This window comes from Saimiri boliviensis, chromosome X (genome assembly GCF_048565385.1).
Source record: "Saimiri boliviensis isolate mSaiBol1 chromosome X, mSaiBol1.pri, whole genome shotgun sequence".
NCBI lineage: Eukaryota > Metazoa > Chordata > Mammalia > Primates > Cebidae > Saimiri > Saimiri boliviensis.
In genome coordinates, this window is record NC_133470.1 from 62,661,332 (window position 1) to 62,687,511 (window position 26,180).

General features: G+C 40.9%; 1 long non-coding RNA gene across 3 annotated transcripts; it reads right to left on the reverse strand.

Annotated features, from left to right (window-relative positions):
* Positions 1–703: 703 nt before the first annotated feature.
* LOC101031192 (uncharacterized) lies at positions 704–24,677 on the reverse strand. Of its 3 annotated transcripts, XR_746051.3 has the most exons (8): positions 24,472–24,677; positions 13,204–13,233; positions 9,766–9,828; positions 5,661–5,796; positions 3,806–4,016; positions 3,365–3,530; positions 2,126–2,293; positions 704–1,137 (listed from the first exon to the last, which is right to left on the reverse strand). It is a non-coding gene; the product is annotated as an uncharacterized LOC101031192 (long non-coding RNA). The 3 variants fall into 3 exon arrangements; XR_746050.3 differs by lacking the exon at positions 13,204–13,233 and having other exon boundaries at positions 13,294–24,677; XR_012515632.1 differs by having other exon boundaries at positions 13,204–24,677.
* Between the last annotated feature and the right edge of the window lie 1,503 nt (positions 24,678–26,180).

Consider the following 26,180-nt stretch of genomic DNA (forward strand, 5'->3'; position numbering starts at 1 on the left):
AGGCCTTCTGTCCAATTCAGGCCACCCTCTGTTTCCTTGGCTCTTGAGGCTTTTGTTAGTTTCAGGACAGAGGCTTCTATCTATCTTGGAACATGGGTTTTCCATCTTAGTCCTCAAGTCTCAAGTTTCAAACCATCTGTCTTCTACTTTGGGCCTTCTATCCATATAAGCCTTCCACCTTCTTTCCTACTTGAGTATTGGGTTTTACTGCAGTCTAGATCCTATGGCCTTGTTTTGGTTTTGGATCATCTCACACGGCAGCCTGGCATATGGAACCACTCCATAATGCTTACTTCTGATAGCCAATGTTCTGCACCTATCAGGCAGGGGTTAGGAAGCCCCTCTGCCACACATGACACACACACACGTACACATGCCCACATATGCAAAGAAATATTTAAGGAGAGAAGAATACATGAAATCAAAGAGAGGGAGACAGACTCATGATGAGGCTGAAATACTCAAAGGTGAGTAGAAAGGGAAGAAGCAGAGAAGAAACACAAGCAAACAGAGATTAATAGTGAAATAGAAAATCACAAACAGCAAGAGACACTGAGGAACACAGGGGAGGAAAGAGAGAGAAAATGGCCCAAGAGAGGCAGAAAGGAAATGTAGAAATGAGAAATGTGAGATTAAAAAGTAGAAACAGCAGAAAGGAGGCCAGACTCAGAAAAAGGTGAAATTTACAACAAATAAGGGGAAGGGATAACAAATAGTCACAGTTCATGAAGAGAAAAAAGAGGTAGGCAGAGAAAGGAGAGGTAGGCAGAACAAGAAATGGACAAAAAGCACAAAGCATGTGACCCAAAAGGAGACATGAAATAAAGAGTGAAATAACAGCCACATCTAGGAAAACAAAGAGAAACAGCAATAAAATGAAAAATGAGACTTATGTCTAAGACAAGGCACAGACCACTCTTTGTGAACAAGAGAAAATGAGGCAAAGGCACACATGAAAGAAATTAGCAAGAGAAAACACGGAAATGGATAAGACACACTTTAGATAGATAACAAAGACAAGGAAGAAGTATAGAGAAACAAAGAGAAGAAAGAACAAAGACAAAGAAATACACACGAGTGCAAGAGACAAGCAAATGCAGACATTCAGAGGTACTAAGTAGCAGAAGAGACAAGATACTGTGAGGGGCACAAAAGGTATGAAAAGCATCACAAAATGTTAAAAAAAAAAAAAACAAAAAATGTCATTAGTAAATTATAAGCTATTATTACTACCAACACTACTTATACTACTACAATAATATTAATTGCAACAACTACCAACACCAATACAGATGTTCTATTTACAAACTTTTACCTTAGGGATTTCTTACACAGAACCAGAGCATGCCAACTCTGTCTGGAACCTGATAGTGCTAGTGGTCACTTATATTGCGTGAAGTGAACTTATGAGTCTTCTTGGGTTACCTTTTACTTGCCATGTGCCAGGTACTGCACTAGGTGAACATTATACATACATGATTTCATTTAACCCTCACAAGCAGGTAAGTCTATCAGAGACTTTAAAACACACAATGTGTGCCTCTTAACATTCTGTTACAACTATTTACTAGGATTTCTGGAAGAGCCAAACGGGATGTCACAGATGACTAAATATTTTCATAAAGGGCTCTTTGATAGGACTTGGTCAATCCCCTCCTTTAGCATCACCTTTCCCCAACTCTTTAAAAAACTGACTTCATTCTCACACTTTTATAATGGTTACTTCAGAGTTTAGTTTTCTTTTTATACTAATCTTAACTGACGATAGAGTCTCTCACAAATGGAAATGAGAAAGGGTTACCTTTTCCGCAGAAAGCAGAAATTGTGTTTTAAGCTTTTCAATGTTTAAAGCTCTAAGAATGACAGACTGCCTATACAGTGAAGACATAGAACACACAAGCAAAGGCTGAATTCTTCTGTGATACAACTGGTAAGAAGATCGTAATCTCTTTGAGTTGCTTCAGTGAACCCAGTCGGTAACATGGAAGACTGGTCATCTTCCTGTCTCACATTTAGCCCCACTTAACATTAGACCAACACACCCTATCCAACACTGGCTCCCAAAAAACAGCTGTTATAACAGTTCTGAAGTGATCCTCACAGGACTGCAACACCAAAAACTTACTTCATTCCAATATCCTTAAGTGCTAGAGTGCCAGGCATGTATGTTGATCTTCAGGTAGGAAGGCTGACTTCTTTCAGTATGTTCAAATTTCTTGGACCTGTTGAAGACCCAGCTCTCTGCACTGCTTGTAGGCAGGATAATGATTTGGCAGATAGGAACAATGAAGAGCTATAAAAAAACATGAGATAAACCATGTAAATGCCATAAGTATTGAATACTGTGTTAGAGTTACCTAAGATTCAAATTAATAAGCAACAGAAAATGTTTCCACAGAACTTTAAAACCTATGAAGTCAAAACTTTCAGGTCTTTAGAGAGAAAATTTCCTCATTTAAAGAACTGGAAACTAGCATAAATGGGAAAATGTCTTGCCAAGTATCACTTGATGAGTCACTAGAGACACCACCACTAGTCATAGCCTTATACCTTTAGTTAAAGGCTAGAATCCTGTTTTAAGTGCCAATCGGCTAGAAAAGAGTCCCTTTAAATGATTAATAACTGAGATCACAAAAATAAACAATAGATATAAGAGGAAAAATGATAAGGTATTTTCAATGTTTAAGGCTCACTTCAGTGTTTTAGGACCACCTCAAGTTTACTTTATTTAAGTCTCCTGGCTCGGGACTAACAAAACACAGCCACAGAGCAGCATTTCCGAAACTCATAATATTTCTCTTTGAGATAAAGGTGAGTCACTCCGGGAGGCAAATATTCTCACAATAAGGAAATTCACATAGCTTGTTTAACATTTCAGCTAAAATCCAAAAATGAAAAAGAAAATTCACATAGGGTACTGACCCTAGGAGAATTTTCCTAAAGATTCTGAGTACAATAGATCTTCCTAGATAGCTCTCAACTTAGCTTTCTAGTTCGTAGGCTTTCTAACAATTTCTGTTAGTAACTTTCTCTATTTCTAAATCTACAGGTCTTTCTAGTCCATTATAATATTTCATGAGTTCTTACCCATGAAAATATTTCATGAAATTTATACGTACCCACTCTTTATGAAGAATGCTGGGCAAAGCCTGTATGATCAGGATTTACTACACTGAATGAGTCACCTTTATTTACCAATCCTCACCAATAATCAGCTTCTCCCATCACTGATCTAGAGAATATAGGTTCCTGGTTCTTTAAGCTCCTGCCTGATGACAGATAACTTTGTGCCATTTTTAGTCAGGTGCCCTTTTGTATTTATGCGGCTTCTATCAATCAGCAACCACAGCATAAAAAGACATACCTCTCACTTGTTGTGTTGTAACCCGTGGCATCCCAAGCCATCTTGAAGTACGTAAATGATCGGCAAAGTTTTTCTGTAAGGCTTTAAGAGAGACATTGGGGACCAGATGGAACAGAATGATTTGCCCATGTGACCAGTCACTGATGTGACAGTTGTCCATGTTCTCCTAAAAGAAACAACAATTTAGCTGTAAGCCTCTGCCACATGCTATAGACCCACTCCATACATCCGAACACATAAAATCTGCTACCCTCTTTACATCATCACTTTATCCAATCTCACACCCAGTTGCTTCCCAGGTTAGTTACGGAGCTGTCTTTACCAAATCATATGCAGGATAATGATGAATACAACCTCAAAGAAAAGCTAAGTAAAATGTATACTGGAAAACAAAATCAAAATTAAGACTACTGATTATGCTTTTAGGGACAGCTTACGCACCTTGACATGTGGTGGTTGTCTTTGAGACTTTGTCTTCCTATCTGGGACCAGGAAAGTATCTTGACAGAACCTCATGACCTAGGGTTGTTGCCCAGTGGTAGTGAGCTTTTCCCCTGGAGGATCCTCATGCCCCATCTCCACCTAGGGATCGTCAAAGGGAATGGATCACTAACACTGTATAAAGCAACAAGCCTATTCTTCTGAGGAAGATCTGAAAAAGAGACAAAAGAAGAAGTATTGAAATGTAGTACACTGGGAAAGTCTGTCCGAATGGGCAACTAGTGGTTGAGTTCAGCCATGTTTACCCTTTTCTTCATGTGGATTGAGGAGTGGACATTTACAGCTGTGCCGAACTGTTGTATTCTGGCTACCAGCCTAGCAAAAGAATCCTCCTATTCGTCACAGCTGTATTCTGTATGCTTTCTCTCATTTCCAAGAGCAATTTAGAACTGAATAATTACCAATATTTCCATGCTGCATTTTATTCTCCAGTCTTTATTAATCAGAGATCCTCTAGAATGTGGATTATTAATGCCCTTGTGTTCTAAGCACAAAATATAATGGGGGTAGGGGGGTCAAGAAACCAAGAGGTTGAAACTAATGGAAAGAGAACCTAATGGTTTCTCAACCAAGAGAGTCATGAAGCCACATAGAAAAGGTACAGTGTGGTCTAACCCTATGAATTCTTAAGAATTCTCTTCCATATTGTCTCTGGCTTCTTTTATAAAGCACTATTTTAAGAACTGAGCAATCCACCTCAATCAAAGTGCCTGTCAGCTAGTTTTACAGCATTCCTCTCTTTTAATTTGTACTTTAAATACTGCCATGCCATAATATTGCCAAGATAAAGAGAATTGTTTTCTACACAATCCACATGGTAACATTTCTTCAACAACCTGTATAACAGGGCACCATGAAAGTTCTAGGATATTCGGAGAAACCAAGAATGGTCAAAAGCATATAGAACTCCAGTTATAACAGCTAAGCAAATCTACACAGAAGAAAAAACAAGGTACAGAAGACTAGAGATTCAGTAAATTCCTTATACAGCTCCTCCGGGGCTCTCCTATTCCACTTTAACAATTTCAATTGTTTTTCAAGTTAAAATTTCAACTTCTTAAAACAAGGAAATGGCAGTAATAATGGAATTAGGCCTACCAAAACAGAGCTAACACAAATGAAGTTGGTCTTATTTGTAAACAAATCCTGAGAACATAATACCCTCCCGCCAAAGGAAGGTGGGGATAATTTAAAAGTCCACTAATCAAAAGGTGTTAAGTTCCTTATCTTTCTTGCTGACTAGCTATGTGGTGAGAAAGGAAATAATTTATTGCTTTCCATCTCTCATTCTTTATTTATGAAATGGGGATCAAGTATGCTTGCCTTTACAGACCTCAATGGAGCCCAGCTCTGAGGGGTAAATGAAAGAGGCTAAACTAATAATGAAAAGTTAAAATGTATGTGTATATGCAAAAGAAAAAGTATAGGAATTGATGAAAGCTGGCTCATGTTCTTTTCTTTCAAGAGACTAGGTCCCACTCTGCCACCTAGGCTGGAGTGCAGCGGCTAATCATGGCTCATTCCAGCCTTGAACTCCTGGGCTCAAGCAATCCTGCTGTCTCAGCCTCCAAGGTAGGTAGGACTACAGGCACACGTCACCATGCCTGGCTAATTTTATTTTTTGTAGAGACAGGGGGTCTTGAACTCCTAGCCTCAAGCGATCCGCCCACCTCAGCCTCCCCCCTGGTATTACAAGCAGGAGCCACCGTGACCAGATGTGTCTGCTTTAAAAGGAGAGTAGTAGGAAGTTAAGGCCAAAGACAGAAGCCCTACAACCATAAATTCCCCAAAGTACCTTTTTCTCCAGGTGGCCAGCAACCCATTCAGGTAGATTAGCTGGAGCTTCCCAGATTCTCAAAGGGAAAGATCTGCTGAATTTGGAGCCTCTTAAAGATGTTTGCAGTCTTCAGGTCTCACATACTCAGAATGTCCTTGAGAAGAAAGACAGGGCTCAGTAGGCTACCAAAAGCACCAGTAGAATACCAAAAGTGTTACAAAAACCCCAACAAAAAAACCTAGGAAGTATAACCTGAAGCATTAGACATAGGTATACCTTGTCTCTACTTTCTGGACTGCTTGATTTCCCTAAGGTCCTGTAATAACAAACCCTGGTGGTATCACGTGATGATTAGACAAGTTAAGAAAAAGAATTACATGAAAATATGGGTCAAACCAATATCCACCTTAAGGGCTGGCACTAAATTTGTGGCTAATGGTCATCCTGTTGCTGAAAATACTTCAAGATTCAAGACAATGTGGCAATTGCTACTACTACCTAGAGGTGCAATTGTCTTCATCGTTTTTAATAATCGGCCATCTACCGTTACTAAAGCATAGGAGCTCACTAAAGCAGATCTAAGCCCAATTTGTAGCCTTGAAAGCACTTTGCATGGTGTAGTGTGGTGTTGAAAAACACCCAGTATGTTAAACCTGAGGACCTTAAATGAATACAGGCTTCTAGATCCCTGATCAAGGATTACTGTACCATGAGGAAACTTTTATGGCAATACCAACAGGAATATATGGAAGATCACTTATTCAACTCTATTCTCTAGCTAAGATGTCTAGTAAGGCTAAACTGTTCTATGATGTTCTCAACATGACCAGAACAAGCTTCAAAATATCTTGCCAGCATCCTTCCCTATCCTAATTTAACCTAAGATTAGATACTTCACTTCCAAATGCAGGCTTCCAGTTAAACATGGCTGTTCATACATGTTTATGCGTTTGTTCTACTGCTTCCTGAAACTCCATAAATGAGTCAATGTGTACTCCATGTGCAAGCAAATTTACCTAAAGAAATTTTAAATCAATGGATCCTAGCTCAAACTCATTTATATACTGGAATCTAAAGGAAACAACTATTCCAGTCTCCCCAGATCTTCTTAACCATATTTATGGAGTATCCTGCTTCAGCATCAAAGCCCTCTAGCTTTGCCTGTTACTATGGTAATGACATAATCAAGGAGCATTCCCTTTCCCTTAATGGGAATTTAAGGCTAGAGAAAGTGGTTACATTTCGGAACTGATACAGAACCATACATTTCACTAGGATTCAATATTCACTGACAAGAATTTTGAGAATCTGTCACTTTGCAGTCCAACAAAACATCAGAGTATTATGGAGATAATAATCAAGTGGTATCGCCAGCCATCTGGTTCAAATACTCCAGCACCAGACAGAATCATCACAGCTAGAAGTGATAATTAACAATCACATGGGTTGGGTGCAGTGGCCCATGTGATCCTAGTGGATCACCTGAGGTCAGGAGTTTGAGACCAGCCCGGCCAACATGGTGAAACCCCGTCTCTACTAAAAATACAAAAATTAGCCAGGCGTGGTGGCAGGAACCTGTAATCTCAGCTACTCAGGAGGCTGAGGCAGGAGAACTGCTTTGACCTGGAGGGCAGAGGTTGCAGTGAGCCAAGATCATGCCACTTCACTCCAGCCTGGGGGAAAAAGCAAAACTCCATCTCAAAATAATAATAACATAATTCAACATTTTCATTCTCTAAGGAAGCTGGCAATCCACAAGATGAAACTACATCAATGTTATACAAATAGTATACAACTATTATACAACTGTTATACAACTGATACTTCAAGCCATGTCTTCCCTCAATTCAGATGTCTTTTAAAGCTCTGGGGTTTGTGCATGGATTCTCAGGGGGGTATGAGAGCTTGCTATAAAACTTTTACAATACTCTCATTTCGCTGTAAGGATAGTCTAGATCAGCTATATGACTACCTGATAATATAGGAACACATTGCCAGATTAGTGGCAAATGATCTAGTTTTGTTGCCTGGGGATTATAGAAAAGAACAGAAGCAAACAATATATAAATACATAAATATAAATGTGTTTTGTGCCAAATGAAAGTCAAATAGCATTGCTATGTGTTATAATAGCAGGATTTCAAGCAGTTTGAAAACCGCAGTTTGGTGAAGTACATGAATACAGCATGTGATAGTACAGACATGCCACTCAAAAGAAGCTATAATAGTAGTACCATATTTGCATTATAGTATCTGTTAACTACTAATTTGTACATCTGCTAAGTTTTACAGTTGCATTATAAATCTATATATTTCTTTCCAGGTTTGCTCATACACTTTAACAATTATTCCCACAAACCTAAAGGGTACATAATAATATTTTTCTTTTACAGAAAACATTTAATCAAATATAGCAAAATATTAATTGTAGAATCTAAGTGGTGGTTATATAGGCGCACACTGAATAATTCTTTTCTTGAAAGAAAACCTCCCTACTATCAAATTTATACAGACTTGAGAAACACTGTCTCTAATATCTAATATAAAATATTAAAATTATGCTGGACACAATTTCATATTGTTAAACTGCTGATTCATATGCAATGCACATGACAATGCTGTTAATCAGAGCACTTTTTGCATCAGCACACCAACTTTCTTGACTAAAACTGAAAGGTTAAAAATTGTATTTGGGTTACAATTGCCAAAGAAGGCATCTACTCCTTGGGTCTTAAATAGGCACTTTGAAAGGCCAGCTGAAGGTCAGTAAATGGACCTTTCCTATTCCACATGTGAACATACTTTTCCCCTCCTTTCCCACCTCCAGTATTCTCAGGGTCCTTTAGCTCTCAGAAAAAAAACCGAAAGAAGAAATGCATACCCAATGAACAACTTACCTGGCGATATCAGAATAATTTAATCTGAAAATCAATATCAAAATGTGGATTGAAGAAAATTCTGGTTAAGATAAAGTTTGTTTCTGCAACCTGTTTTAAGTTTCAAAACTAGCAGAAACATTTAGGGTAGAAGGGTCATTTCTAGTTTCAAGAATACCCTACAGCTAAACTCTCCCTAAACTTAACCATAGAAGCAAATGTCAAACACTCACTACTCTAATATTAACAGAAAAAATTTCCAACTAAGCCAGGTTTCTCACTGTAAAAATGGGAGGTAACAGATAAGCAAGGAGGTGAGGCTATAATGATCTATGTGGCAATGATTAGAGTTGGAGATGTAGGTATAAACACATTTAGTTTGCTATAGATACACATGGTTATATATATTTATAGACATGTGCATATATACAAGTGAGAATGCAAACATATATCTCCTTGCTCTTGTCAACTGAAAAGGTCTTGAAGGAATGACACTCCAGTAGCAATGAGCACACCTAGCACTCACTTCTTGATTTCTAATATCATTCTCCAGTAAAAGGCATCAAGATTCCTTGGAGAAATACGTCATTCTAGGTCCAGGCAGGAGATATGCAAACAAGCCTGGAGCATCTTGTAGTGCCAAAAATAAGTACTCAAGCAAAAAACCCACATTCATGGGGTTATAACAAAGCCAACTGAAAGAACTCCCAATGCCCAAAGCTGTAATAATTTGAACAAAAGAATAAAGTAACATTGTAACAGAGTATAAAATATCCATGAGATCATACTGATATAAAAGACTGAATAAACACATACATTGTGAAGAAAAGACATCCCATGCAAAAGAATTCCAAATAATTTATGTAAATACTCTTCCCTCCAAGAAGTGGAAGATAATTTCCCATTCCTTAAGTGCTGGCTGCACATAGCGACTTCCTATGTGAAGAGTACAGTATGGAAATGGAAAAATAAAGGCTAATTTTATGATGGAGAAACCTGACAAACAGTACCTCAGACAGGTGATTAACGGTAACATTAACAGTGCTAAGTCATGTTGATAGTATGTACTCTTGATAAATGGCACTCTACCTTTGTAGTCTTCCTCCTAAAGACTCATAAACCCAATTTAGTCATGAGAGGAACATCAGACAAATTCAAATAGAGAGACATTTTATAGAACACTGGACCATTAGTACTCAAAACTGTGAAGTTCATCAAAAACAAAGAGTCTGAGAAACTGTCATTACCAAGAGAGCCAAAGGAGGCATGACTACTAAGGACACATGCAACGTGGTATCTTCAATGGAATCCTGGAACACAAAAAGAACATTAAGAAAAAACTAAGGAAATATCAATAAAGTATGGACTTTGGTTAAAAATAATGTATCAATATTGGTTTGTTAATTGTGACAATGTACCAAACTAATGTAAGATGTTAACACTGGGAAAAACTGAGTGTGAAGTATACAGAAACTCTATCTTCAGAATCATTCTGTAAATCTTTACACTGTTCTAACATTAAAAGGTTATTTTTTCTAAAAATCTCCCAACCAGACGCTGAAGACACAGAAGACACAGTTTTTAAAAAGCAAGCAAAATGGAACCTGAGAACTGGTAAGTCTATGTTCCAAACTTTGCTACAGTAGGTACCATCATTCTTTGCAGTAAGTCTTGGCCTAAAGACTTACTCTTTCTTTTCTGTTTATATGGATTTTTAATAGGTAATTTTGATGTTAAAATATACAAGGCCCAAATTACCAGGTATCCATAATATCAAAAAGTTGTTTTTAAGAAAACATTGGCAATTAAACTTTGTTTTTGTACATCATCAGATTTCCTGGAAAGACATCATCAATCTGCTGTAATAAATAAGTCAGTGAGTAGCTAATTTTCAGTCAAGGGAGACCAGTAAGGCTGGAACACTTTAATGAGTGATTACATCCCAGCACTGTACCATGCCAATCACACTAACAACATTCTACAAAATATACTATGCCAATAATTTTCAAAGTTACAGGTAAAGTAACCTAGATATTTTATAATGGGACCTGGTAAAATACAATGATATTCCAGTCATATCCCTATTTTTAAATTATTATAAGCATTTTATTAGATTATGCAATAAGAGGATACTATTTGGTGTACTACATAACCTCTCATATTTCTGGGGACACTAGAAGAAGAGCATTGTAATTGGTTAAGGGAAATAATACTTTAAGTCTACCCATAATAAAGTCTAACACTGGTCAATTTTCTCCCAATTCAGTCTTTAAGACAAGACAAAGGAAGTCATTAGCTTGGTTTAACTATACATATCATTACTCTTTGCCATCCAAACTTACAAAGTTTGGGGGATCATTAGAGGCATTAGCTCAGTTCAGATGTAATCATTAGTTTCTTTCTCTTTAAGCTGGTAACAGATTTTCCCAGGATGCTTTCACATGTAAGAATATTTTAGCAGTCAACAAAGGTCAACTCTTAATTCATTACTTTAAGACACAAACTCCCATCCAGGTGTAAATTTGATAACCAGGGCACAAACACCCTGAAAAGAAATTATGAATGCCTGATCATGGCAGCCCTGAGTCTCATAGTTGTCTGTAATTTTGGGAGGTGGCTAGAGAAATGGAAGTTACAGAAAGATAAAGCTGAAGGGGGATATAAGAAAATGGTCAGAAAACTTCCTCCAGTCCTACACGTTAAGGTTTTATAAAGGGAAAAGTCGGAAAAGAAATGACAATAATCATTTAGAAAAATGTGGGAAAAAACTGTTTATTAGTCTTTTGAAAATTTTCCAAATGACAAAATGTCATTTTCAGGGATCGAATTATTTGATTTAAGCTCCTATCTTATTTCACTGGCAATCTCAAGATAGTCAGCTTGATGGTGATTTGAACCAAAGTGAGAGCCAGGACTAAAATCTAGGTGTTTCTGCCCAACACCGTAATGATTTCCTTCTGCATCCTCCATGAGAAGGCAAATTCCTAGATAGAAATCATGTATTTGGTTTTGCTATTTATTGCAGCACCTGGCACAATAACATTTGTTGAATTAACACAAGAATTATCTCTATTTTGAAGATACCCACATTTCCAGAGCATCCCCTTTTATAACTACTAAAGATTTTTCTTAAAGGTGGAAATTATTTCAAGCAATTAATTTAAATACAGCTTCAAGATTCACCTTTGGATGCTATCTAGTAGAATCAATCCACCTAAAATCGAGCCATCCTTCTTCCTGAGCTAAGATACAGAATCATCTCTAAATTCATTTCTTTATAACAAATTCAATAATAATTACAGTTGTATGTTGACAATGAATGACAATTTAATTAGCAATAGAAGATTTCATAAGCATAGACTAGTGTTTCTCAAATCAGGGTGATAACGCTGAGGGTTTGGGATATATTCTCATGGATCCCCAAGTTCTGCATGAATTACACAAAACATATCTGTGACAAAGACAATGTGAAATTGGAAAACATATTTACATTTCAAATAACTTTGTTAAGTCAGTGTTCCTCAAAACATGTTTTTTTAGGATCTCAGAAAATTTTGTTCCTTTAGAAGGTGTTTCATCCTGAAGCATTACTTGAGTTTGAGAAACAATGGCACAGACCACGTTTCCAAGAAGGCTCAAGACCATGATGTTATTTACCCTCAGTCAGCCAGACAATGTCGTTAAGCATCTGGAGAAGGGGGTTGGGGGCATGGAAACAAGCCATGAGGAAATATGGATATGAATTAAAATGGGCTATAAGTGAAGCCAGTTCATTGATATGGTTCTTGTTGCTCCTGCTGCGACGCATGAATGTGCACCAGAAAAAAAGTTTCAAATGTTATGTTAAACAGTTTTTCAGCTGGACATTCTGTTTGTTTTACATTAAGAAGGCTAAGCTTCTTTTAGCTTTGCAAAAGGTGGGAGGAAAGAGTGTATATAAAAACTACAGCATAAAGTAGACAAGGAAGGTCAAGGTTTTGACTTACACTTCTCCACTACTCTCTTGGCAAAAAGATTCCAAACTAAAAAAATGTATCTATGATATGCATTATCCATGATCATCTGTTCTTGGGCAGAAATGTAGCAAAATTGTGCAAAGAGCCAAAGTATTAGATTTATACCCTCAATCTCTGAACTTTAAAATACTCAAGCTTATGAGATTTAACAATCACTAATTTGCCAGCCTTGGCAAACACAATGGCTGTGCCCTATCCCTTTAATCTCTTTCCATGGCTTCAAAAGAGGTAAAAAACAAATGACATTAAAATAAACGAACTAGACTATCCAGATGGCTGCAGTATTAATCCTATCTTGGCTTAAAGAGAAAAAGCAAACCCACTTCCTTAAGTTTATCCTATCAACTTCAAATCTTTGTGGGTTCCCTTCTTAAATCTACTACTTACGGTTCACACAAAACACCACTTGATTATTATTTTCTAAAGTAATTTCAAGTGTGCTTACATTAGCTCCTCAACAATACAACCATCTCAGGAATGAAATTATCAAAGACGATATCATTCCTACCCAGGTTATCAGTGTAACCTAGCATAGAGCTGGGTTCACAATATTAATTCTACAGTTCTGCCGGTTAACTCACATGTGCATATTTATGTATGCATCTATCTATATATACATACATATATATATATATTGCAGACGAGGTGGGAAGAAGGAAAGAAACTTACTGGACCCTCTGACTTTTCTATAGGTGGCATCTAAGAGAGAGAAAATAGAATAGGAAAAAGATTACTTAATAGCTACAAAGTAGTACTTACAGTATTCTAAAGAGCCAGAGACTCTTCTTACAGCTGTCCGAGGAGCTAGTAGAGCAAACTGCTCCCTGAGCTGGGTCGATCTTTTGACATCCTTCTCAGAGAAACAGTATTCTTTTTCAGTTATTACAAAGAACTGCTGTTGTGAGGACTAGTTATTTGCTTGAGCAGTTCCGTATTACATGCTCCTTTGCCACAAAACACCCTGTACACTAGTGGCTGGGATATTATTCATTTCTATTAGGCAGCTATCTCACTTTTGAAATTCATATCCAAAAGAGTATTTAATTTTGGCTTATTTTTCTTATAAAATAGTGAGACGGAGTTTCGCTCTTGTTACCCAGGCTGGAGTGCAATGGCGCGATCTCGGCTCACCGCAACCTCCGTCTCCTGGGTTCAGGCAATTCTCCTGTCTCAGCCTCCTGAGTAGCTGGGATTACAGGCATGTGCCGCCATGTCCAGCTAATTTTTTGTATTTTTAGTAGAGACAGACAGGGTTTCACTATGTTGACCGGGATGGTCTCCATCTCTTGACCTCGTGATACACCCGCCTCGGCCTCCCAAAGTGCTGGGATTACAGGCTTGAGCCACCGCGCCCGGCCTCCATCACTTTTAAATCCTCACCTTCAGTGTGGCACTTCAAACTACTTCAAATTTTTAGTATAATTAAATGCTTCATTTTATATAATAGATTAATAAAAAAGGTGTCATATTCTTTTTAAAAGCACCTCTGCATAAGTTTTCTCATTTAATCATTTTACTTCAATCTTCTTGAAATAAGTAGGGGCAGGTGCTCCAGGTGAAGAAATGTAAGGATTATAAAATGTAGGTAGTTCTTCTAAAAGTGAATGCTGGTAAAGCCCACACAAAGATACTGGTCTTAAGAGTTCCATTCTAGAAAGCCTTTGATAATATTAAAATAGCAAGAGTCACAGTGGTCTATCCACAGACTCACCACCCTCAGTTAAAATGACACTGGTCATCAGGTACATAGTATAAATGGATTTTTGGCTTCAAAAAAATAATGACCAGATTATTGGGTCCACCTTCCAATCCAGATGTCTTTCTTAAAAAATTTTTTTAAATAATAATAACAGCAATTTTTCTGGCTGTATCCTGGCATTTCTTTACAATAACAATAAAAAAGAGATGACAAGAGATTCTTTAACCAGGCAATCTTCTCTGGAAAGAAGAATGCAGAGGAAGTGCCAACCTTCCTTCTTGGGGAGGCAATTTGATAGTGTGCACTAGAAACACAAAATAAAAGATGGCAATCCAGCTTCCTGGGTCTGACTTGTCTTGAGTACTCTTCACAGTAAAGCAGTAACAGAGGTGGGCAAGAATGGTTCTTGTCCTCAGAATCTGACAATAATTGAAACTGGGATCATTAATAAATGAAAGAAAAAGAGTGAAGGCTTATCCACTTAATTCAGGCCTGCTTTTCATAGTCAACACTGCACAAACACACCAGTGGTAGGGAGCTCTTGGACTGATGGGCTGAAAAATGGGACAATCAGTACTGTGTTCATTAATAACCCAGAAGGGGCTTTGGGTAGTCAGCACTACTCAGAAGCAATGCAAAAGAAAATAGAGGGGTTCATGTATAATGGGTGGGACCAAGGAAAGTGCCACTGAGAATTTTCTAAGTCTAAGAGAAAGGGCCTTGTCCAGTCAACATTACCCAGCAAAGAGGCAAAAGGGGCACGGTGGGGGGAAGGGAGAGAACACAATCTTATCTAATAGCTGGATATATGGACACCTGAGATTGTGAACAATAGTCTGTAAAAAGGGGCCCAGGGCACACAAGGGGCAAGGCAAGGAAGACCTGGTATGTAAAGCGTGACACCATGGCTACCTGTGATTTTACACACCGGAGCAATGCAAAAGGGGAGGGAGTATGGACCACTGTTTGATGGACAAGTGCATGGAATAGTGCAATGCTTATACTTTATTATGCCACAGGAACAAAGGGTGGGGTGGGGTGGGGTGCTTGCTTAACAAGGTCAGGGAGGAGAAAAACCATTGATAACTGCCATTGTACCTATTAACAGTCCCAGGAGAAGTTTTGAGTAGTCAGCACCCCCTGCAGTAATACAAAGAGGGTAACAGAAGGAAACATGTATAATTACAAATATGCACATTAATAGTACAAGGGACCTTAGTGGGTCAGTATCCCCGATGTATGCAAAAAAGATCAAAAAATCTTATCTAATAATCAGTACCCTTGATAATTGTTATTATTGCATGTTAATTGCCCAAGAGCTGAGATTATGAATAGTTAGCATTCCTCAGCAGCATAGTGGTAGGAACATAGGGGCTTTTCTACTACACAGGTCTACAAATACAATTATGACATTAATATTCAATAGAAAAGGGTCAATTCATAGTTAACATGCCCAATGGAAGAGGAGTATGTGGAAATCAGGTCTTAATCTAAAAGAAGAGGCAGACAATTGCATTAATGCATATTAAGTCCAAAACAAGGGGCATTAAGTGAATAGCATCCCCATCACTTACAATTGTACACCTTGATTGTCCAAATGTAAGGTTCTTATGGAGCGGGCACTCCCTGCCAGAAGGGAAAGCAAGATTGTGGGTGTGGTGTGGCAGGGGATGCTTCCATGTCTATTACACTTTGCTCTAAAGCAAAAAAGGTACAGGAACATGCTTAGAAAATTGTGTTTGTGCACATGAACATTCCAAGTGAAAGAGTCTTGAAAAGTGGGGACTACCTGCTAAAAATGCTAAGAAAGTAGGTAGGATCCTTATCTAGTGCACAGACCACGAGCAAATGTAATTGCACATATTAACAGTCCAAAACAAAAGGACTTTGGTTGATCAGGACATCCTGCTGTAATACAAAGAAAAGGTGAGGGGGTATGACCTTAATCTACTGACAAAGACAAACGAAAATTTCAATTATGTATATTAATAGTTCACCAGAAGGGGCCTTGGAGGAAAGTGGTATGCCCCAAGTAATGCAAAGGAGGTACAATTGTCCGAGAAGTGATAGGGTTATGGACAACTGCAATCATTCACATTAACTATCCAAATGTAAATATCATAAGAAGTTGGCACCTAATATTGAAAAGAGGTGTAACATCCTTATCTAGGGCACAAGAACCCACATAAATGCAATTATGCCTGTCAACAAGCCAAGAAAAGGGGACTTAGAGATCAGCGACCCTGGTAAACTGCAAATGGAGGGTGAGAGGGTAAGACTTTGTTTAATTAGGATGAACCTTGTGGTGCTTATGTACATTAACGTCCAAGGGACATTGTTGTGGTCAATTAAAACCATGTACTTTGGACAAATATAAGAATCTTAAAGTAGTGAGTACTCCCTGTTGAAAAGCAGAGAGTGTATGAGAAGGTGTCCTTATCTAGTACCAGGAATATGGACAAGCCAAGGAAAGAGGCCTTAGTGATCAGCACCAGCTGTACTGCAAAAGGGGTCTTCGAGTAGGACCTTATTCAAATAAGATAAGCTGTGTGCAGTTATGCACATCAGTTTCCAAGGTGCGTGCCTGTGGTCACTTAAAATTGTGCACCTTATTGTCCAAATGTAAGGGTCTTGTGGAGTGAGCACTCCCTGCTGGGAGGAAAAGGAAGATCGCAGGTAGGTGTGGTGGGGCAGAGGAGGCTTCGTTGTCTGGTACACAGAAACCTGGATAAATATAATCACACATGTAACAGGCCAGGAAAATGGGCCTTGGTGACCAGCACCCCTGCTGTACTGCAAAAGGGGTCTGAGAGTAGGACCTTATTCAGATAGGATGCGCCATGTGCAGTTACGCACATCAATGTCCAAGGTGCGGGCCTGTGGTGACTTACAATTGTGCACCTTGACTGTCCAAACGTTAAGAGTCTTATGGAGTGGGCACTCCCTGCCGGAAAGGAAAGGAAGATTGTGGGTGAGGTGTGGCAGGGGAGGTTTCCATGTCTAATACACAGGAACCCGGAGAAATATAATCACATACATAACAGGCCAGGAAAAGGAGCCATGGTGATCAGCACCCCTGCTGTACTGCAAAAGGGGTCTGAAAATAGGACCTCATTCAGATGGGATGGGCCGTGTGCGGTTACGCACATCAATTCCACGGTGCGTGCTGTGGTCACTTACAATTGTGCACCTTGACTGTCCAAATGTAAGGGTCTTATGGAACAGGCACTCCCTGCTGAAAGGGAAAGGAAGATTGTGGGTGAGGTGTGGCAGGGGAGGTTTCCATGTCTAATACACAGGAACCCAGAGAAATATAATCACATACATAACCGGCCAGGAAAAGGAGCCATGGTGATCAGCACCCCTGCTGTACTGCAAAAGGGGCCTGAGAATAGGACCTTATTCAGATGGGATGGGCCACGTGCAGTTACGCACATCAATTCCAAGGTGCGTGTCTGTGGTCACTTACAATTGTGCACCTTGACTGTCCAAATGTAAGGGTCTTATGGAGTGGGCACTCCCTGCTGGAAGGGAAAGGAAGATTGTGGGTGAGGTGTGGCAGGGGAGGTTTCCATGTCTATTACACAGGAACCCGTAGAAATATAATCACACACATAACAGGTCAGGAAAAGGAGCCATGGTGATCAGCACCCCTGCTGTACCGCAAAAGGGGTCTGAGGATAGGACCTTATTCAGAGGGGATGGGCCGTGTGCAGTTACGCACATCAATTCCAAGGTGCGTGTCTGTGGTCACTTACAATTGTGCACCTTGACTGTCCAAATGTAAGGGTCTTATGGAGTGGGCACTCCCTGCTGGAAGGGAAAGGAAGATTGTGGGTGAGGTGTGGCAGGGGAGGTTTCCATGTCTATTACACAGGAGCCCGGAGAAATATAATCACACACATAACAGGTCAGGAAAAGGAGCCATGGTGATCAGCACCCCTGCTGTACCGCAAAAGGGGTCTGAGGATAGGACCTTATTCAGAGGGGATGGGCCGTGTGCAGTTACGCACATCAATTCCAAGGTGCGTGTCTGTGGTCACTTACAATTGTGCACCTTGACTGTCCAAATGTAAGGGTCTTATGGAGTGGGCACTTCCTGCTGGAAGGGAAAGGAAGATTGTGGGTGAGGTGTGGCAGGGGAGGTTTCCATGTCTTATTACACAGGAACCCGGAGAAATATAATCACACACATAACAGGTCAGGAAAAGGAGCCATGGTGATCAGCACCCCTGCTGTACCGCAAAAGGGGTCTGAGGATAGGACCTTATTCAGAGGGGATGGGCCGTGTGCAGTTACGCACATCAATTCCAAGGTGCGTGTCTGTGGTCACTTACAATTGTGCACCTTGACTGTCCAAATGTAAGGGTCTTATGGAGTGGGCACTCCCTGCTGGAAGGGAAAGGAAGATTGTGGGTGAGGTGTGGCAGGGGAGGTTTCCATGTCTATTACACAGGAGCCCGGAGAAATATAATCACACACATAACAGGTCAGGAAAAGGAGCCATGGTGATCAGCACCCCTGCTGTACCGCAAAAGGGGCCTGAGGACAGGACCTTATTCAGAGGGGATGGGCCGTGTGCAGTTACGCACATCAATTCCAAGGTGCGTGTCTGTGGTCACTTACAATTGTGCACCTTGACTGTCCAAATGTAAGGGTCTTATGGAGCGGGCACTCCCTGCTGGAAGGAAATAGAAGATTGTGGGTGGGGTGTGGCAGGGGAGGCTTCCATGTCTTTTACACAGGAACCTGGACAAATATAATCACACACATAACAGGCCAGGAAAAAGAGCCTTGGTGACCAGCACCCCTGCTGTACTGCAAAAGGGGTCTGAGAATAGGACCTTATTCAGATGGGATGGGCCGTGTGCGGTTACGCACATCAATTCCAAGGTGCGTGTTGTGGTCACTTACAGTTGTGCACCTTGACTGTCCAAATGTAAGGGTCTTATGGAACAGGCACTCCCTGCTGAAAGGGAAAGGAAGATTGTGGGTGAGGTGTGGCAGGGGAGGTTTCCATGTCTAATACACAGGAACCCGGAGAAATATAATCACATACATAACCGGCCAGGAAAAGGAGCCATGGTGATCAGCACCCCTGCTGTACTGCAAAAGGGGCTTGAGAATAGGACCTTATTCAGATGGGATGGGCCATGTGCAGTTACGCACATCAATTCCAAGGTGCGTGTCTGTGGTCACTTACAATTGTGCACCTTGACTGTCCAAATGTAAGGGTCTTATGGAGTGGGCACTTCCTGCTGGAAGGGAAAGGAAGATTGTGGGTGAGGTGTGGCAGGGGAGGTTTCCATGTCTATTACACAGGAACCCGGAGAAATATAATCACACACATAACAGGCCAGGAAAAGGGGCCTTGGTGACCAGCACCCCTGCTGTACTGCAAAAGAGGTCTGAGAGTAGGACCTTATTCAGATGGGATGGGCCGTGTGCAGTCATGCACATCAATGTCCAAGGTGCATGCCTGTAGTCACTTCACAATTGTGCATCTTGATTGTCAAAACCTAAGGGTCTTATGGAGCAGGTACTCCCAGCTGGAAGGGAAAGGAAGATTGTGGGTAAGGTGTGGCAGGGGAGGGTTCCATGTCTATTACACAGGAACCAGAACAAATATAATCACACACATAACAGTCCAGGAAAAAGGGCCTTGGTGATCAGCACCCCTGCTGTACGGCAAAAGGAGTCTGAGTAGGACCTTATTCAGATGAGATGGGCCGTGTGCAGTTACATACATTAATTGTCCGAGGTGCATGGTTGTGGTCACTTACAATTGTGCACCTTAACTGTCCAAACATGAGGGTCTTATGGAGCAGGCACTCCCTGCTAGAAGGGAAAGAGAGATTGGGGGTGGGGTGTGGCAAGGGAGGTTTCCACACTAATACACAGAAACCAGGACAAATATAATCACACACATACCAGGCCAGGAAAAGGGGCCATGGTGATCAGCACCCTGGCTGTACTGCAAAAGGGGTCTGAAAGTAGGATTTTATTCAGCTATGATGAGGTGTGTGTAGTTATGTCCATCCATGTCTAAAGTGCACGGTTGTATTCACTTAACAGTCATGCACCTTGACTGTCCGGATGTGAGAGTCTTAGGGAGTGGGCACTCCCTGCTGAGGTATGTGGAGAGGACCCTCCTTTTCTAGTGCATAGGAACCCAGACAATTATAATCACACATAACAGGCCAAGAAAAGGGGAGTTAGTTATCAGCACCCCTTCTGTACTGCAAAAGTGGTCTGAGAGTAGGACCTATTTCACATGGAATGAGCAGTGCATGATTACACACATTAATGTCCAAAGGCATGTTTGTGGTCACTTACAATTGTGCACCTAGACTCTCCAAATAAAAGGGTCTTAGGGGTGGGCACTTCCTGCTAGAAAGAAAAAATGGGGATGAGGGGAGGACTTTCCTTCTCTAGTGTATAGCAACCTGGACAAATACAATCATACATATTGGAAGCCAAGAAATGGGGCCTTATGTCACCAACCATGCTGTCCTTCAAAAGGAGTGTCAAAAGGAAGGATCCTAAAGTAATTGTCATTAGGCACATTAACAGTTTGAGAAAGGGGCCTTAAGTAATAGTACCCCATGCAGTAAAGCAAAAAGGGCGTGAAAGGTCAGAAACCCAAGTCTAATTGAAGGACCATTGACAACTGCTATTATATGCATCTACAGTCCGAAGAGAAGGGCTTAATGTTGGTTACCACTCTCTCTGCTTTTATAAGTATAGGAGTCCTGATAAAAGGCACAGCAGTAGACAACTGAAAATGTGCATATAACAACTAAGATTATGCACACTAACTTTACTAATCTAAGGATCTTAAGTAGTAGGTACTTCCTGCTGGAATGTAAATAAATAGTGTGGGTGGGGTCCTTACATGGTAAAAAGGTATAAAAGCAAATATAAGTATGCACATTAACAGTACAAGAGAGTGAATTCAGGCTATTTAGAAGCTCCTTCAGTAATGCAAATGGAGCAAGGGCCCAGGATTCTACTCTAACACAGTGGCACATCAACTACTGTTAATTATGTGCATTTAAGCAGTATAGGAGAAGCAGCACTAGCTAGTTAGCACTCCTGCTGCTTTGCCAAGGAGGTGGGAGGGGGATGGAATTACAGAGCAATTGTATTGCTTTTTATTTTTCTTTAATTGTTGGCCAGGCTGGTCTCAAACTTCTGGCCTTAGGGCATCCTCCCATCTCACCCTCCCAAAGTGCAGGGATTACAGCTGTGAGCCACCACACCCGGCCTCACGGCAATTTTGCACATTAAAAATTCAAGAAAGGCTTTAGGCAATCAGTAACCCCTGCTACCATACTGAGAAGTCAAGATATTAGCTTATTGGGAGGGACCATAGACAACTGAAAGCATGGACATGAAGAGTCATGGACAATTAGAAATATACACATTAAGAGTCCCAAGTGAAAGACTTTGGGTTGCTAGCAACCCTTTTTGTGATGTAAAAGGGGTAGAATATTGGTTTAAAGGGAAAGACCATGAATATTGGAATTTTGCACATTCACAATCCCAGGGAAATGTAGCATAAGTAATTAATACCCCTTGCTGTAAAACAAGGAGGATACCATGGATCTGATCTGAAAGACATTGTTGTGAGCAACTGCCATGGTTCACATTAACTATCCTAGTGCAGAGGTCTTGAGTAGTGGTCATCCACTGCTGAACACAAGGAGTGGGGTCTTTAGTGCACAGAAAGAAGGACAAATCCAAGTAGAACACTGAGAGTACAAAAGAAATGTCCTTGTGATTAGCACCCTCTACTATAATGCCAAGAGGGTATGAGCTGTTGGGATCTTAATTTAATGGAAGAGAATAATTGCAATTATGCGCATTAACAGTCTCAAGTACCCCCTGCCGTAAGACAAAAGGAATATGGGGGAATGAGATCCCAGACTAATACAAGATAGGGACAACTGCATTTTGCACATCAATAATTTCTGTAGGAGGGGCATTAGGTAATCAGGTCCCTCTTGATATAAAGCAAAGATGGTACAGGGACCTTGATATAAAAGACTCACTTCTAATCAATTAGGATTGTGCACATAAACTGCCCTCGTACAGGTTTTGTATACTAAGGATCCCCTGCTGGAATACAAAAGGAGTGGAAGGGTTAGTGCACATGGTAGTGGACAGACACAATTATGAACATCAATGCACAAGAAGAGTCCTTGGGTGATCAGCCCACATTGTACTGTGCAAATAGGATACAGTGGCCCTTTCTAATGGACAGAACTCTGGACAATTGCAACTGAGCAATTAACTGTCCAAGAGCTGTTACTGAATAATCTGCACTCATTAGCAACATCCCAGAGGATGAGGTGGGAATCCATTTTTATTGCGCAGAACCATGGATATAAGCAATTAAGCGTTATCAACTTTTTTTTTCTTTTCTTTTTGAACCCGGGCACGGCGGTGACAGCGCCGAATCCTAACCACTAGACCACCAGGGATCAACTGTTTAAGAGAAAGAAACTTGGGTAGTCAGAACTCAGCAGCAATGGCAAAGGGGACAACCTAGACTAACGGGTGGGACCATGGACAATTAGTGTTTTACATATTAATGTAAAGTGGTGGGTAGTTCACACTAACTAGGAGCAATGTTAAGGGCATACATAAGTGGATCTTTTCTGTTAGGCAGAACCATGAATAATTACTATTGTATCCATTAACAGTCCAAGGGAAGGGGCTCTAAGAATGAGTCCCTCTGCTGTTGTGCAAAGACATTTGCAAAGACCATAGTGTAAAACTAACAGAACTAATGGATAATTAGGAGTTTACTCAGTAATTTAAGAAACTTTTAAATCTCAGGTAGTCAGCACTGCCTCAAGGCAAATGCAAAGGTGATTGGAAGTCTTTATGATTAATGGGTGAGACAATTAACAATTACTACTAGGTTCTTTAATTATCCAAGAACTGCAGGATTCCCCAGAAGCACAAAAAAAAGCGCAGTAGGGTGCCTTTGTTTAATAGTCAAAGCTATGACAATTGGGACTGAGCATTTTAACTGCCCATCAAAAGACTTGGGTTGTCTGAGACCCCCTGCTGAATGCAAACGGGGTTGAGTGCTGTCTAATCCAATGGGCAGGATTACTGGCAATTAGAGTTTTACTCATTGCACACAGTTTTAGGTGGTCAACACAGTACGTAAGAAAAAGCCACTACTCAAAATTGGGACTATGACTACAGAAGCAATGACAGAGAAATGGTTTCTCCTTTAAGGGCAGGGGATTGAGAAAACGATAAGTAACTCAAATTATGGGCAATAATGCTCTGATAGAAAGCTCTCAATTAATATTCCCTAACCTCAACGTACTGGGTAAAGAAATTCTTTGTTCTGAGACCCCAAACAAAATGGGATTGTATGCATTAGCTGAAAATGGTCGAGGAGTCAGTACAGAAGTTCAGCAATGCCAAGGGTAAACAGAATATCCCAGTGTGATAGGATAAACAATGGGCGACTTATTTTGAAAATTAGAGTGACTTTCGAGAGAAGCTGGGCAGGACTGGAGGACTCAGGGGCTAGGACGGGGGCTGGGGCTAGGGCTGGGGCACTAGGGGACTGGGGCTGGGGCAGAGCTGGGTGGGGAGAGAAGGGCTAGGGCTAGACTGGGGGTTTGCTGGGAGGGCTGGGGAAGAACTGGAAACTAGGCAGGCAGGATACAATAGAAAATTGAAATATGGACGTTAATACTTCAATATAATAAGTCTGAATAGAGAACACCAGACCACAACAATTCAAGGCTCCTGCCTGATAAGTAGGTGATTAGTCATTGATTAGCATCAATGATGGGAACAAAGCAAGGCCTGGACCTGTGTAAACCTTCAAACACTCTTTTTCACATTAGGTCATGAAGTTAAATTTTTAACTGTTTCTATGCTACAACTCTTCAAATATCTAAAGGAAAGTAGTTAAGTCAATTTCAAAGAAAATAATCGTCAATTTTTTTTTAAATTATAAATGATTTGACTTTGACTATTGCCAAAAAAAGGTTAAGGAATTTCTAAAGAGAAACTGAAAACGTTTAGGAATTTTAAGGAACGCAAAAGGAAAACTCATTAAATGTAATTAAAATGAATTCTACAAATAAAGCCTCATAACACATTCCTATAACAGTAACTTAAGACTTAAATTCAAACAAGCAAACCACACAATCAGACTGTATGACTGACATCCAAAAGATAAATATAAATCAAAATCCGACCCCAGCATTAGCCAAGGGGTAGGTATGTTCCTCTTGAGGAAGGCAGGAATTCCTCTTCTGCCACCTGCTGGCCAACGATCATCTGCGATCCATTCTGGTCCTTGCCACCGCTCACCACCACGTCCACACCAAGCAGGCCTGGAGCACTGCCAATCGCCACAGTGCAGGAAGACCAGAGGGGGTGGGGCGGTGGGGGATGGGGTGGGGGATGGGGTGGGGTGGGGGATGGGGGTGGGGGATGGGGGTGGGGGATGGGGGAGCGAATAGACTTAACCTTAGGGATGGCACCAATACAGAGGAATGGAGTAAGGTTCTGACCACACAACCATATATCCAGCACTGCAAGAGGCAGCACTGGACAGGAGGGGACAAATTAAAGGGGACGGAGGTAAAAAGGCCAAATGTCCTTGAAAAGACCTTGAAAATACCTTATGTACCGCCCACAGGGAGACATACACGTGGCCCCTCCACTTCTGACTGGCTAAAGACCTCTGCGAGTGCTATGCTAATTCACTCAAGTACTCGCTGAGTCGCCAGACAGTGTCATCAGTCTAATTCCATCTTCTGCTCTAATTGGCTGTGACCAATTCCACCCCCATTTCTAATTGGTTGGGTTATGCGGCAATCCAGCACTGTCACTGTCCATCCCACCTTTTCTCCCGCTCTGCGCAGCAGCAAAAATCGCCATCTTTAACAATGCGGCAAGCCCGCCATGATATCCACGTGACAAGAGCCATGATATGCAGATGACAACGCCTGCCATATTGTCCCTGCAGCAAAACCCGACACGAAAAGCACACAGCAAAGACAAAGAGGCCCGCCATGTTTTACACTGCGGCAAGACCTTCAGCCGCCATTTTTTCCTGTATGACCGCACATGTCCACCTCCATGTTAACCACTGTAACAACGCCTCGCCCATCATGATGTGGCCTCCCGCCACTTGAACGCTGCGACAGAACTGGATCCGCCATTTTAGACAATCTAACAAAGCACAGCCCGCCATCCTGAGTAATGCCGCAATGTCAAAATCGCCATTTTAAGCCCTGCACCTTAGTCTTTTCGAATCTTTCATTTTCAACTAGTCTCTTGTACTGATACAAGACGATTCTTATTGCCTCGCGATACGACAATCACGCAAAGCTCCTAAAAAGCCCCAAATCCTCATTCAGATAGGTTTAGCTCATGCAAGGCACATGACTTCCTCTGCCTAATCAGCTATCATCCATCTTGCCTCCCTAGTTTATAATTAGCACAAACGACTAGCCTAACCCGAGTTATGCGGCAAGTCTAAAATGGCGGCCACTTTTCTTCAACACGCCCTTAGCTTAACTGCAGAGTCATTCCCCTGTCAAAGGCGTAGATACACTCACACACCACCAAATGATCAGCAGCAAAAAAAGTGAAGTTATTCCAGACAGTGCAACAACCCACAAAACCAACATTTTTTCAACCATAAAAAGTACCGATGAGCGATCAGAAAAAAAAAAAAAAATCCAAGCAGGTATCCGCGGCCCCGATGGGCCAGAAAAAAAAAAAATAATAAAGCAGGTATCCGAGGCCCCGATGGGCAAGGAAAAATAAAAAATAAAAGCAGGTATCCGAAGCCCCGATGGGCCAAAAAAAGAAAATTTTTAAAAAGCAGATATCCGTCACCCCGATGGGCCAGAGTGTTCGGGGGGGGGGGGTCAAAGGGGAAGGGAATCAGCAG